This window comes from Nelusetta ayraudi, unplaced genomic scaffold (genome assembly GCF_046127955.1).
Source record: "Nelusetta ayraudi isolate G7.1 ecotype Tasmania unplaced genomic scaffold, CSIRO-AGI_Nayr_v1 ptg000043l, whole genome shotgun sequence".
Lineage (NCBI taxonomy): Eukaryota > Metazoa > Chordata > Actinopteri > Tetraodontiformes > Monacanthidae > Nelusetta > Nelusetta ayraudi.
In genome coordinates, this window is record NW_027466093.1 from 1,622,669 (window position 1) to 1,636,565 (window position 13,897).

Consider the following 13,897-nt stretch of genomic DNA (forward strand, 5'->3'; position numbering starts at 1 on the left):
TCTGCCTCACGAAATGCTGGCACCAGAAAAATGTTTTTACTGGGGCTGGGCAACGATTAAAAATTTTAATCGCAATTAATCGCATGATTTACCTGATCAATCACGATTATTCACGTCTTATACGCAAAAGCCAATAATGAATTTAAAAGAAGTCTTTCATACACTTTAATTTAAATGTTCTGCCATATAAACGAAAGCACCATAACATTTATCGTGCAAACACTGAACATCAGCACTTTACACAGAAACATTTTTAATGTAAATCTAAAGTTAAAAAAAATGCAAATACAAAATTAAAGCCTATTGCCAATGCCAGGGCATTACTGTTATCCTGTTCCTTATGAAAAGTAAAAAAAATCTACCTCCAAAATCCTGAGCCACAATAATAACAGGCAATTTCTGAGGTAACAGCAGAAACATTTTTCTTTTATCAGGGAGCAGCATAACCAGTCTGCGTTCCCTTGCAAATGTCCCAGTTAGAAAGGGTGAGGCACAAAAACGTTCACTTTTGGGTTTTTCTTCACAGGGGACTAGAATGTAAAGTCCACATTTATACTGGAGTTCCTTTGGAGAATCTCACTCAACTCAGTGCAGTTTGTCAGTTCCTGGAACTTGACGGCCAGTTATTTTAAATATACTGCCATATGAATTAAAGTGCCATAACATTTACTGTGCAAACACACTATTAACATCAGCATTTTTGAACAATTAGCAGCTAAGAAAAAAAAAATAGTGTAAATTTAAACTCAACTTAAACAATGTTATCAAAGCAATACAAAATTAAAGCTGTAAGCAGCGTTTGTGGGACTGAGCCCACCTGGCCACTGCCTGCTGTGACGTCCGCCACCTGGCCACGAGCCCCCGACACCCGCCAACGCCTGGCGATTCCGCCCGAAACCCGCCCATGCCCCATTACTGACGCCGACGCCTGCTGATGACACATCAAGCACTGAGTTGACATTACTGACTTCACATTTAGAAACATTTGATTTCTAAATGTGATTGATTACTGTATCGTTTTGGAGATAATAAGCCTTAAAGTTGGCTTTTTGTTTTGTTTTGCGACAGCTCCAATATTCCATTTTTACTGTACAATAACATCAAATTGCTCCATAAGCTCTGGTAATGGTTGGTACAGTTGACCTCAGGACAACCTTGAATATATCTTCTCTTAATATTCTTGAATATTCTCACTTAATGTACCAGCTCCTTCCTGTAGACATGATATGTACAGTTAGTTATTCTTTGTTTGACGCAAGTGTTCTATTAATTTCCTACTATCTGTACCGGTACTTCTTGTTAATTTGAAATAAATACTAACAAACATAATGTCAAAACAAAAACTGAACAAGTCAAACAGGAGCAGATCATATAACAAGTAGGCTTTGTACTAAAATATGAATAAAATATAAACAGGGAGTTGTCTAATGTCGTCAAGGAAGCCAACATTACGTTACCTGTTGATCAGCATGTTGACTCAGAAAATCCTCAGGCTCCTGCTGCGACATTTCATTTGGGGCGACGGTTGTGACTTCAATGCTGGTCCCGTGAGAAACTCAAATCGGTTCTTCACGTTTGTTGCGTGGCATGGGTTAGGACATTGAGAGGCATTATAGTGTGGTTATGTGCACCAAATCGGACTCGGCTTCTTGCTCGATAGCCGTGCATAATTTATGCAAACGCAATGCTCTGTTTATGTGAACTCACGGAGTCCGACTCCGTGCACGTGCTCACATTTGAGATTTAATTTTCAAAACATGCACCAGCAAAGAGTTACCAAAATTCAATATGAAATGTAAAATTCAAAAATGAAAAAGCAATAGCAGAATGCTTTTTCATTTTAAGAACAAAGCTGCATTATTTGAGTCATAATTAAAATCATTAATAAATATTCCTATATGCATTTTCATTTTCTTATTCGTGTCGCACCTTTTATGACACAATCAAAAAGAAAACTGAGGGCATTGCTTTTTAATTTTCGTGGTCCTGCCCTGCACAAGAGTTACCACAACTCTAAAACGAAATCGCAATCTCAAAGTAAGCGCGCGGCGCAGGAAAGTGACGTCAGCAGCTCTCCACCTCCGCTGTGGGTATGGCGGTATGACGCCAAGTGTCATTTGCCTCCTGTTATGTGTAAATTCTAATGTTTGTGAATTTAATAAATGTATATATATACTGTATATTTAAAAAAACAAAACAAAACAAAAAAAAGGTATAGCGGTATGACACCACTTTGCCATCGTTACTTTTCACGTCATTGAAGTTGCCGATAAACGAGATTTAAATCGCCGAAAAACATGGACCACTGACGGATCTCGTTGGTCGGACAGATTTGAGCATGGCGCACATTGACACAATTGTTCAAACCCTGCTGGATTTAGCTTCCCAGGTGGAGTTGAATAGTGTATCTGAATCTGATGCTCGGGACCGAGTTGAGCAGGTATTCTGCCGTCCCAGATACGGACGCAAACAAGGTTGCCCTAGCCAACCTGTTGTCAGTTATGGAACACCTTGATGCACCAGCACAACATCAAAGCTAAAGCTATTTGTTCCATGGGTGGAGTAACAGCTGTTCGGCGTCGGCCACCAGTCCATCCGTCGCAGGATGCGATGCAACGGATCATTGCTTCCGTTGGGCATCGGCCACCAGTCCATCCGACGAAGGATGCGAAGCAACAGATCAATCCGTCGACTGGTGGCAGATGCTGGTGCGAGATCTGTCAGTGGTCCACGTTTTTCGCCGATTTAAATCTCGATTACCGGCAACTTCAATGACGTGAAAGAAGTAACGATGGCAAAGTGGTGTCAGACCGCCATACCTTTTTTTTCTTTTCTTTTCTTTTTAAATAAATAAAAAAAAATATATATATATATATATATATATATATATATATATATATATATATATATATATACATATATATATATATATATCTTTCTTTTTTTCACAAACATTAGAATTTACACATAACAGGAGGCAAATGACACTTGGCGTCATACCGCCATACCCACAGGTGGAAAGCTGCTGACGTCACTTTCCTGCGCTGCGCGCTTACTTTGAGATTGCGATTTCGTTTTCGAGTTGTGGTAACTCTTGTGCAGGGCAGGACCACGAAAATTAAAAAGCAATGCCCTCAGTTTTCTTTTTGATTGTGTCATAAAAGGTGCGACACGAATAAGAAAATGAAAATGCATATAGGAATATTTATTAATGATTTTAATTATGAGTCAAATAATGCAGTTTTGTTCTTAAAATGAAAAAGCATTCTGCTATTGCTTTTTCATTTTTGAATTTTACATTTCATATTGAATTTTGGTAACTCTTTGCTGGTGCATGTTTTGAAAATTAAATCTCAAATGTGTTTTCCTTTTTCATTTGAATTAAGTACAAGAATGAGCAGTCTTGCAGAAGAAAATGAAAATGCAGATTGAATGACTTATTAACCATTTTAATTATGAGTCAAATAATGCAGCTTCGTTCTTAAAATTTAAAAGCATTTCTGCTATTGCATTTTTATTTGGATTATGGTAACTATCTGCTTCCATAGTTACACTTGTGTTACAGAATAGTAAATGATTCAGCAGAGTTTTATGAGGGTGTTTTTTTTTGTTGTTGAAAGTGAAAATGTTGTTTTGAAAATGACTGCTTACAGGTCCATCTGTTTACTCTAACCAAGCATTCAGAACGAGGTGTCCAACACCGGTTTAATTTTTCAGGAATTGTTGACTTTAAAGAATCACGTTAATGTTCATTAATTCATGGAAGTGAAGAATAATTAAAGTAAATCTTAAAGTAACCTTGTGCTTCTGTGTTTCTCAATGTTTCAACAAATTAGTTAAGTTCTTTCACATGGCTACTTTTATTTAACAGCTCTTTGCACACACGACCTTCAGGTCAAAAAGTAAATTCAGTAAATAGCATCACCATAAGGATTGCGTAATAACAGAAACAAAGGAGTGCAGTAAATAACCAATATCCCTGTGTATTTTTAAAAGGAACACTAGAGATTTAACAATACACAAAATAACAGGAAGTTCACAACAATTGTGAAGTGTCCATTCTCTGGATAGGGTCAGGGGCAGGCGCACTGCAGTGGAATAAGTGTCCATCCTGTGGAGAGGGTCGGGTGGTTTAGAGAGATGCAGTGATGGCCTCTCTTAGGTGCAAATACAAGTTCACAGCCTGATACGGATCTGTTGGTGGAGCAAGATGGGACTCAGGCATAAAGATGATACAGAGTTCATAAATATCTGGATTACATGGTACAGCAAGCCGAAAGACACATTCATTTTTGCACAGTTGAATGTGTTCATCTTCAACAGGGGAGAGAAAATCTGTTGTTCGGTCAAGTTCAGGAACAGCATGCGTCACATTAGGCCGACCGCTGGGGACGTTCAGGTTTCTTGATGGCCTGATGTTGTGTGCATTCCACACCTGTGCAGTGTCATCCAACTCATCCTGTAGAAAATGTATCCATTTAGGAAGAGCTGTGCCAGCAGAACAGAAATAAAACACTAAATTACAGCATTCACACATGAGCAACCCCACCCTCTCCCTCCCTCCCTGTCTCTGTTCATCCCTCCCTCCCCCCCTCTTTCTCCCCATCTCTTATCCTCTCTGTTTCTACCCTTCTGTTCCATCTCTCTCCCCTTTCATCTCTGTTCCTTTCCCTTTTCTACCCCTTCTCTTTAGCATTCTTTTTCCTTTCCTCCCGTCTCTGTCTGTCTGTCTTCCCAACACCCCCTTACCCGTTTCTGTCCTCCCTCCCCTCTCTCTCACTCACATACACATGCACACAAAATGAAAATAAAACGTTATTCATGAACTCACCTGTATGGAGGCCCATACAACAAAACTGCAGGAGACTTTTGTCCAGAAATTCGCCATCAAAATGCCTGTTGTCTCTGAGGTCTGATAACAAGGCTAACCAGAACTCCATGCGCTGGCCACGCAGGAAACCCCACCAATATTCTATTCTTTGATTGGCGGTGCTGGCCCCCTCCAAGTAACTATCGAGGGTGTCGTCTGGTTGAACAGGGACGAGGAAACGCTGGAAGCCTCTAACATGGCCATTTTCGGTTCCAAGGTCGCCTCGAACAACTCTAGGGCACCCCCCAAAACGCTGTACCGCTTCTATGTAGCACCCTCCAATTACTTTTGGGTCACTACTTGTTGTGCAAGCATTGAGCCAGATTATTTTTCTTGAAAAGCCATCGATACATCCATTCACACAAATACCATATGGCTTCAGTTCATCATATGAGTCCAGGTGCCAGATGAAGTTGTGAAGTTTGAGAAGTAATTCCTCCGTCTGAGACGCCCCGCTTGCCTTAATGACACTCCTCTTGGATCCAGCTCCTTCAAAACCAAACGCACAGACTCTTTTCTCACACGCAGTCCATTTTCTCTGCATTTAGCATACATCCACCTGTACCCGTGAAGCTGCCCGGGGTAATGTAGCTGGTTGCTAATGGATTCAAACAGGATCGCCAGGTCGGAATAGGCTTTGCGTGGCACGAGTCCCCTTGGAATGTACAGCTGCATCCCACTCTAGACTCATCAAACCCGACAAAGAAAACAAATCCTGAGTCACTAAATATTAAGAAGATGATTAAAAGGATTGGTATGTTTGATGTATGGAGGGATTTTCATCCATCCACTAAACAATTGACTTTTTACTCTCACCCTCATTCAGTTTACTCGAGGATCGATTATTTCTTTATGTTCTGAACAGACAGACACAGGGTTTTAGATTGTAGAATTGCTGTTAGCGACATATCAGATCACTCAGGTGTATATGTGAAAATAAATGTAGGTGTCCCACACAAAAACACTATTTGGAGACTCAACACCTCCCTATTAAATTACACCTGATTTGAAGATTACATTAGGAAAGAAATTAAGGAATATACAGACCTTAACGGTAGCACAGTGACGTCACAGAGTATTTTATGGTATGCTGGAAAAGCAGTATTGCGTGGGAAGATTATAAGTTGGGCATCACAAAGGAAAAAAGAAAAACTTAAACACCTTAACGACTTGACAAGTAAATTAGACTCACTGGAACAGAAGCACGTAGAGACTAACGACCCCACCTTATTGGAACAAATAACCGTAGTAAAATCAGAACTAGATAAGAAACTGAACGACCAGGAGGAACTTACACTTAAGTATATCAAACAAACCCACTATGAAAATGGACCCCGTGCTAAAAAACTCTTAGCCTGGAGACTTAAAAAACAACAGTCTGGAAGATCCATATATAAAGTAAAGGACCCGGTCACCAACCAGATGTGTTATAAGCCAGAAGCAATACATAAGTCTTTTGTATCATACTACAGGAATTTATACACTCAACCCGAATTAGCAGAAGCAGTAACAGTCAATCAATTTTTTGAAATCCCTAGACCTGCCATCTGTTGTCGCAGAACAAAATAAGTGCTTAACTACAGAGATTACAAATGCAGAGGTCGACAAGGCAATTTCTAAACTGAAAACAAGCAAAGCAGCCGGGGGAGATGGACTACCAGCAGAATGGTATAAGACTTTTAGGGACTCTGTGACCCCACTGCTATTTATTAAATTGTTTTAACTATGTCTTAAAAGGTGGCGAGACCCCACCATCTTGGAAACAGGCCATATTATCTGTAATACTGAAACCAGGGAAAGATAGGACAGATTGCAGCTCATACAGACCTATCTCAGTTTTAAACACTGATTATAAAATTTTCACTTCAATTATTGTCAACACACTAGAAAATATTATCCCTAACCTAATTGACACGGACCAGACAGGTTTTGTTAAAAATAGACAAACACAAGACAATGTTAGGCGAGCTATACATCTGTTCCATATAATGAGCAAAGGAAACACAATGTCCTTAGCAATTAGCTTTGACACAGAAAAAGCTTTTGACTCTGTTCTATGGGAATTTTTATACCTGGTCCTGCAACGTTTTGGCTTTAACAATACAGTTATAAAATGTTTAAAATTCACCTGTGGCCCGGATCAGAATAAATGGCAGTCTTTCAGGTACAATCCGTTTGGAGAGGGGTTGCTGACAGGGCTGCCCACTGAGCCCCATCTTGTTTGCTCTATTTATAGAGCTACTTGTTCAAAAGATTAGGGAAGACCCATAAATCACGGGAATACTATTCAAGGGGAAAGAATATAAGACATGTTTATATGCAGATGACATCCTGGTGACTTTATCCGACCCGGATACCAGTCTCCCTAAATGAATGCCCTCCTTCGACCAATGTGGTTCATATTCGGGATACAAATTGAACATAGAGAAAACTCAAACTCTTACTTTTAATTACATACCTCAAGAAAACATACGTAAGTCCTTTAAATTTAAATGGAAAACCAGAATTTTCAAATACCTAAGTCTTCATATTCCCAAGACCCCCAAAGATTTATATAGTGTAAACTACGGTAGCATCACAACCAAAATTAAAAATGATCTGGACAGTTGGACCCCCCTAGTACTTGATTTTTACAAGCGAATAGATACTTAAAAAATGGTTATTTTACCACAATTGTTATTTCTACTCCAATCGCTACCTGTAGAAATACCCAATAAGAAATTCAGTGAATGGAATCGGATCATTTCTAGATTCATATGGCAGAACAAGAAACCAAGGGTACACTACAAAACATTACACTTAACAGGGAGGGATGTCACTCCCATGCTTGGAGGACGACTATAAAGCAGCACAACTGCAGTATATAGTCTACTGGTGCAGGGCGGGTTACGATGCAAAATGGAAGGAGCTAGAATTTGACCAACTAGATATCCCACTTCAATCTCTGCTGGGTGACAAAGCTTTCAAGACTATATACTCTAATAACCTATGTGATGTTATAAAAACTCCCCTAATATTTGGTACAAAGAGATGAGCAAAGCGCACCTGGAAAAAAAATCTCGGTTATTAAGATGGGTCGAACATGATAGAGTATTCTTGTGTTATTCTTTATCTTGGTTTATATTGTATGATCACTAGTAGCACGTGTAAACTGTTAGAATCCTAGGCTAACATATACGCATCGTATTTCACTTTGTTTTATGGCCTGCCACTGATGTGCTCGTCCTCTCCCTGTACAGGATATGAGCTGTGAAATCGGTCAACTATCGTATAGTCGTTGGTTTGTCTCTCTCTGTTCTCCTCCCTGTTCTTTCCTTATCTTATCCCCTCCCAGTCCTGTGTATAAGAGACCTTCTTCCTCCTTCCCACCTTGCACTCGCACTCCCATTTTACTGTGTTTTGTGCCTCGGAGCTCCGATCCCTTTTTTTATTGTTTGTTCATTAAATTACTTATTATCCCAGTATTCCTGCATCGGCATCTGCGCTCTTTTCCACAACAATTTGGCGTCACAAACAGGATTGCTGGAGACCCGTCAGTGGAACTCTGGGACGTTGAGAGCCCGGGACCAGGAACGGAGGAAACTCCTCGTTCCCCCTCTACCTCGAACCAAGCATTCGGAGATGAGAGGATCGGCGTCTAAGAGTGGATCTGATCGGCTTCACGTCTATCCAAGCGAACCTGGAAGGGAAGTGCTGATTCAGAGATCGGGTGAGAAGTAATTGTTCTTGTCTCAGACATATCAGTGACCAGTGGGTTGTTTTCCTTGTCGTCTACGAACGGTCCCGGGGCAGGACGGAGCGCTTACGTTAACCGTGCCTGTCAGGTCGGTGTTGATTCTGAATCAACACTGAAATTCCCGCTCCACAAGTGAGCCGGAAGCTTCTGGTAGGTAAACTACCAGAAGGGTGAGTTTTTTCTCCACCTTTTTGCTCCAGAGTAAGAAAAAGGGGTGCACGGGGACGCCTGTGTATTTTCTGACTTGGAATTTTGTGAAAACTTAGTGAAAAGTCAGAGTAATAAGTCTAGCTAGACAGTGCTGGGGAAGAACCAGAGCAAAGTGGCTGCTGCTGTTCCCCAGGGGGGACCAATTGTGGACGACATGAGGAAAAAATATGGTCCAGATTGTCTTGACATGTTGGGAATTTGGGTTGAAAAGTATGATTTCCCAGCAGGGGGATCACTGAGTTTGGAGGAATTGAGAAACCTCCGGGATAAATACAGCAGAGGGAAAGGTTACAAAAAAGAAAAAAACAAACAAATATGCAATTCAGATCATCAAAGATCATGAAAGGTGTTTTTCATTCTGGAAACCTGAAGCAGAGGTCAGGGACAGGAAACAAGTAAAAAAAACAAAAAACAAACGTGTGAACAGCGCTGGGCGCTGGAGCACAGGGGTGACAGAGATAACGGCAGAGGGTGCACACACTCACACACACTCCCCAGAGGAGGGAGAAAAGGAGCCGCTCACACACGAGCATTCAAATGCACCAAATCGTCTGTATCCTTCTCTTACAGGCCCGAGGGACCCTCTCCTGGACATGCCTGTCTTCCCTCCTCCCGCCTGCCCTCATCCAACGCTACCACCGTACAACCCTGCGCACTCCAGCACCGACGCCGCAGCGTCGCCACGTTCATCAGGACTGCCGTCAACCAAACGGCCAGCCTCATCACTGCTTTCAGACAAGGGCTGCTCCCCCAGATCGCCAAAGCAGTTAACACAAGCTGCTGCGTGGGGATTGAAGATGCCCGGCTGACAGAGGTCCGACGTCATGCAGTGCACGCTGAGAGGCTTCTGCAGGAGGCCAGCGATGCAGAGGACAAGAAGATAAAGCGTGCCTCCCTCACGATGATGAAGCTCCTCAGTGACACGGCGAGACGGCCCTACAGGAACAACGACAACCGACGAAGGGCGACTAGCGGAGACAGAGGCGAAAAGGGGGCGTGCCACATCTGCGGCCGAATGGGTCACTGGGCCAGAGAATGCCCTGACAAAGGAAGACACCGCGGGCAGAACCATGCCCACCGCAGCCAAGAGAGTGATCGCGAGGGCCGGAAAAGAGGATCCAACTCAGAGCAGCTGAGGGGGGAGAGTGGAGTGCGGGACACGGCATGGACCCGGCGAGACGGACCCCCGGCCTACAGCGTCTTTGCAGGGAAGTGATGCACACACACACATGCAACACGCTTCTTGCAATGAAGAAATGCTTGCTGTCCCCTCTAACTTCCCTTTCCCCTGCAGACACGTACACTGATTCATATTCTGATGTTGATTATTCGGAAACGTATAGTGATTTACATGTTGATGATGATTTTTCTTCTGACAATGATTTAGGTTCGACTGATTGCTCTCAGCCTGACGGTGAGACATGCATTGACACTGACACAGAGTTCGAGGTTGATTTACGTGACCAAATTTTGAGCACCATTGACAGGTTTAGAGCGTCGTCACGTGCCGCCTCCTCCCACATACACGTTGTATCAAGAAGCTGCTTTTGAGAAACTGCCGCGGGTCACTTTTAGAATCATGGGTAAAAATATCACGTTCCTAGCCGATAGCGGAGCAACATTGTCGTTCCTTCGTGCAGAAGAACTTCCCCAGTGTAAAAAAAAAAAGTGGGAGATATGTTTATTCTGTCGGAGCAGCTGGAACGAAGAAGAGAGAGCCTCTCACCACTCCACTTACTTGTATTGACTACGGCGACGAGACATGCACATCACAAAACCAAATTAAACACAGCTTTGTATTGTCAGAAGTGTGTCAGATGAATTTGTTGGGAAGAGATTTGCTTCTAGCCATGGGCATGAATCTCATCTCCACCCCCGACGGGTTGATTGTTGCCAGGTCGTTATCTTCCTCGACCTTGGCTCAAATTCCTAAGCCTCTCTTGCATGTCTATCAGTGGTTGCTTCCCCTCGAGGCCCCAGAAGAATTGATAGTGGCGGCTAACGATAAGGTGCCGGGTGATGCTCACTTCATGAAAGCTCCCAATTTGCAGTGCACAGCCAGTGCAACTCGTGAAAGAAACAGTGTGTTTGAGAGTCAGTTTTTTTTTTTCCAAGCGTGAATGATGGGGAGGAACCTCTTGTCCTGCCACTTTCCAGCGATGTCCGCTCAGAAACTTGTGAGGATGCCTTGCCTTGTCTTGCCATGTGAAAAATGATTTCCGAGTAGGGTTCCAGAGACATTTACAATGAACAATTAGCTTTTCTCCTACAACCAGTGAGCAAATCTGCAGCGCTCTGCCTGAGTCAACACGAGCCTCTAACTTGCTGATCTCGTACCTCCGTCCAAAGACCAGGGTAAAACGCACTGTTTTTTGTCTTTGTGTTTTAGTGATTTTATTTTTTGTTTTTCAAACTATAAAAATAGAATCAAGCCATTTTCAAATGTTCTTGTATTTAATATCACACAGTTAAAAGGAAAAATGTCTCATATTTCATATTTGTTTTTTTTTCATTGTAAAACGAAAAACAAATTAGCGTCCGTTTTTGGTTTTTCAATCCAATGACCAAAACATACTCGGACCATAATGGACTTATTGGTGATTTTATTTATGAGTCAAATAATGCAGCCACGTTCTTAAAATGAAAAAGCATTTCTGCTGTTGCTTTTTCATTTGGATTATGGTAACTGTCTGCTTCCACACTCCAGTGGTTCTGCACATTAGTATAAATAGAGTGATTCTCTATCATGACATCACAGGACGGCGGCACACTGACTCATTCCATGAACCTGGACACTGATGATCCAGACTTTGGACCAGATGAGCCAACAGGCCACAGTGGAAACTGGTCAGAACATGGGACTGGCTGCTGAAAGTATACAGGTAGGTGGCGCTGTCATCCCAAGTTGTGTGGTGTGGAGGATCGGGGCCAAAGTTCCAGATGCTCACAGATGTGACTGTGGATTCAGGAGGAGTGTTTGAAGGCTGGACTCCCAACAGTGATTGGCTGCTGAGGACCTCTCAATCACGATCAGGTTTTTTAGTGGCTGTGAGATTGAAAGTGAGATTGCATTGTCCAGGGAGGAGGACAGCAGTCAGTCATGTTTCACCTCCAGTCAACACGCAGTGGTTCACATGAAGGTCCAAGAGGCCTACAGACCTACACAGCGTCTGGATGTGGCAGCACAGTGGCATCATTGTCTTTGTTGTGTTGTTTGGTCATTGTGATCCAATGTCATGTGAGAGAAGGACGAGTGCAGTTCTATTGGAGTGAGTTGCTTACAAATACAGATCGCACGATTTCTATCCCAATTGTTAATTGGGAAAGAGACCTGTCTCTCCAGCCTCACTCTAATTTCTGGAGAACAATCTGCCTGAACACCTTTTCACTGATAAAACAACCTATTCTACAATTAATACATTTTAAAGTACTCCACAGGATCCACTACACTGGACAGCGGATGTTTCAGATGGGCATGACCGCCTCTCAGACCTGCTCACACTGCACAGTTAATGCAGGGTTGGTGGGGGGTCGGGGGGAGGGCTGGTCCGTCCCTGTGTCTGGGGACTGGCGCTGGATCGTACGCGGTGGGGTCGCATGCCTGGGGTGGGGCTGCGCGTTCGCTGGCTACCGCTCCTGTGTGCCCGGGTGGTGCGGTGCGGTGGGGGGCGGGCCCCCTTTGGCTCCTGGATCCCTGTGGTGTCCCCGGCCCCGATGTCGCTGAGGGGACGCCCTGACCAGGAGTCCCCCCTGGTCACATAATAGGTGTTTTTTAAATGTTTTTTTCCCCTAAATTTTTAATTTATTTATTTATTTTCTTCTGTTTCGGGGGATTTGTGTCTTGGGTGATCGCTGCCCGGCCTTCTGGCCTTAAGACCCTCTCCAATCTTAATGGCATTATAGACACTTTGGAACTGGGGGGGTGGTTCGTGCACTGCGGCCGCCGCCCTGCTCAGCAGCAGTGTGGTTGCCCCAGGGCCTTACCACCCCTCCATTTTAAACGCACCATAGTTCAACACACCAGCAAGTTCACATATACACACACTGACACCCCTACACACAGTGGGGTCGGCCTGCTAGCGGGGGCGGGATCCAGCATCTTTCCCACTCTGGATGGGCCCTGTGCAGTCCGGTGCCCCTGGGGTGCGAGACCGGCTGGGCCTATGGGAGAAAATCAGTGTGTAGTTCAAACTTTGTGCGTCTTTGTGTTCAGTGTTTCTGCTGTAGTTGTGCTTTTCTTTTCATTCCAGATGAATTCCACTCAATTTCCTTTTCAAACCTTGTAGGTGTTGAGTGAGCTGCAGCGCCCCCTGGCTACAAGTTTCATACTGTGACTCTGCCGACCGAGGTAAAAAACCAACAAACTCTGACACTTTGCTGAGGTCCTCCTGGAGGAGCTGAAGGTGCAGAACCTTCTCAGGCCTCTCTGAGGAGGAACTTGCGGCTGTTGGTCCTCTGCTGCCCCCTGCTGGTCACACAGGCCTCTTACACCTCCGTTCGTCTCTTCAGCACATATTTAATTTTTTAATGGCTCTATAAACGTCACTGATGAGACGATTTTATGATTCCTGCAGTTAAATTTTTTTAATTCCAAATCTGCAAAAACCTTCTGATCAATGAAGACAGAGTTGATTAAAATGATTTCAAAATTGACCCGTTTGAGAAAAGCTGCACTGTGGCATTGTTTGCATGTTGTTTTAGCTCTCAGTTGCTTCATTTCGCATTTTTCTTAAAAGCTTTGTTTAGTGGTCCATTGTGGTCAATGGGACACTGAACATCCGATTTGTGTGCCCGAGTTGTAAGAGGATCAGGTGCGGACATTTTAGCATTTAAATTATTATGGCTTATTAGCATAGGTACCTCACCTGTCCGTTCTTTTTACAGTGCTTCCTGAACACCTCACCGGCACACTACAGCCGCCTGCTAGCACAAAGCTGCGCAGAGCCTCCTCGTTCTCCTCACCTGGAGGACGCTTGGTGATCAAGACATGTGGCCCAAAACTTGGTGCAGGAACACTGCTGCTTCGCCCGCACTTGATTGTGCTAGCCGCCCTGTACAGACGGTGGACGGTGCATGTTGCT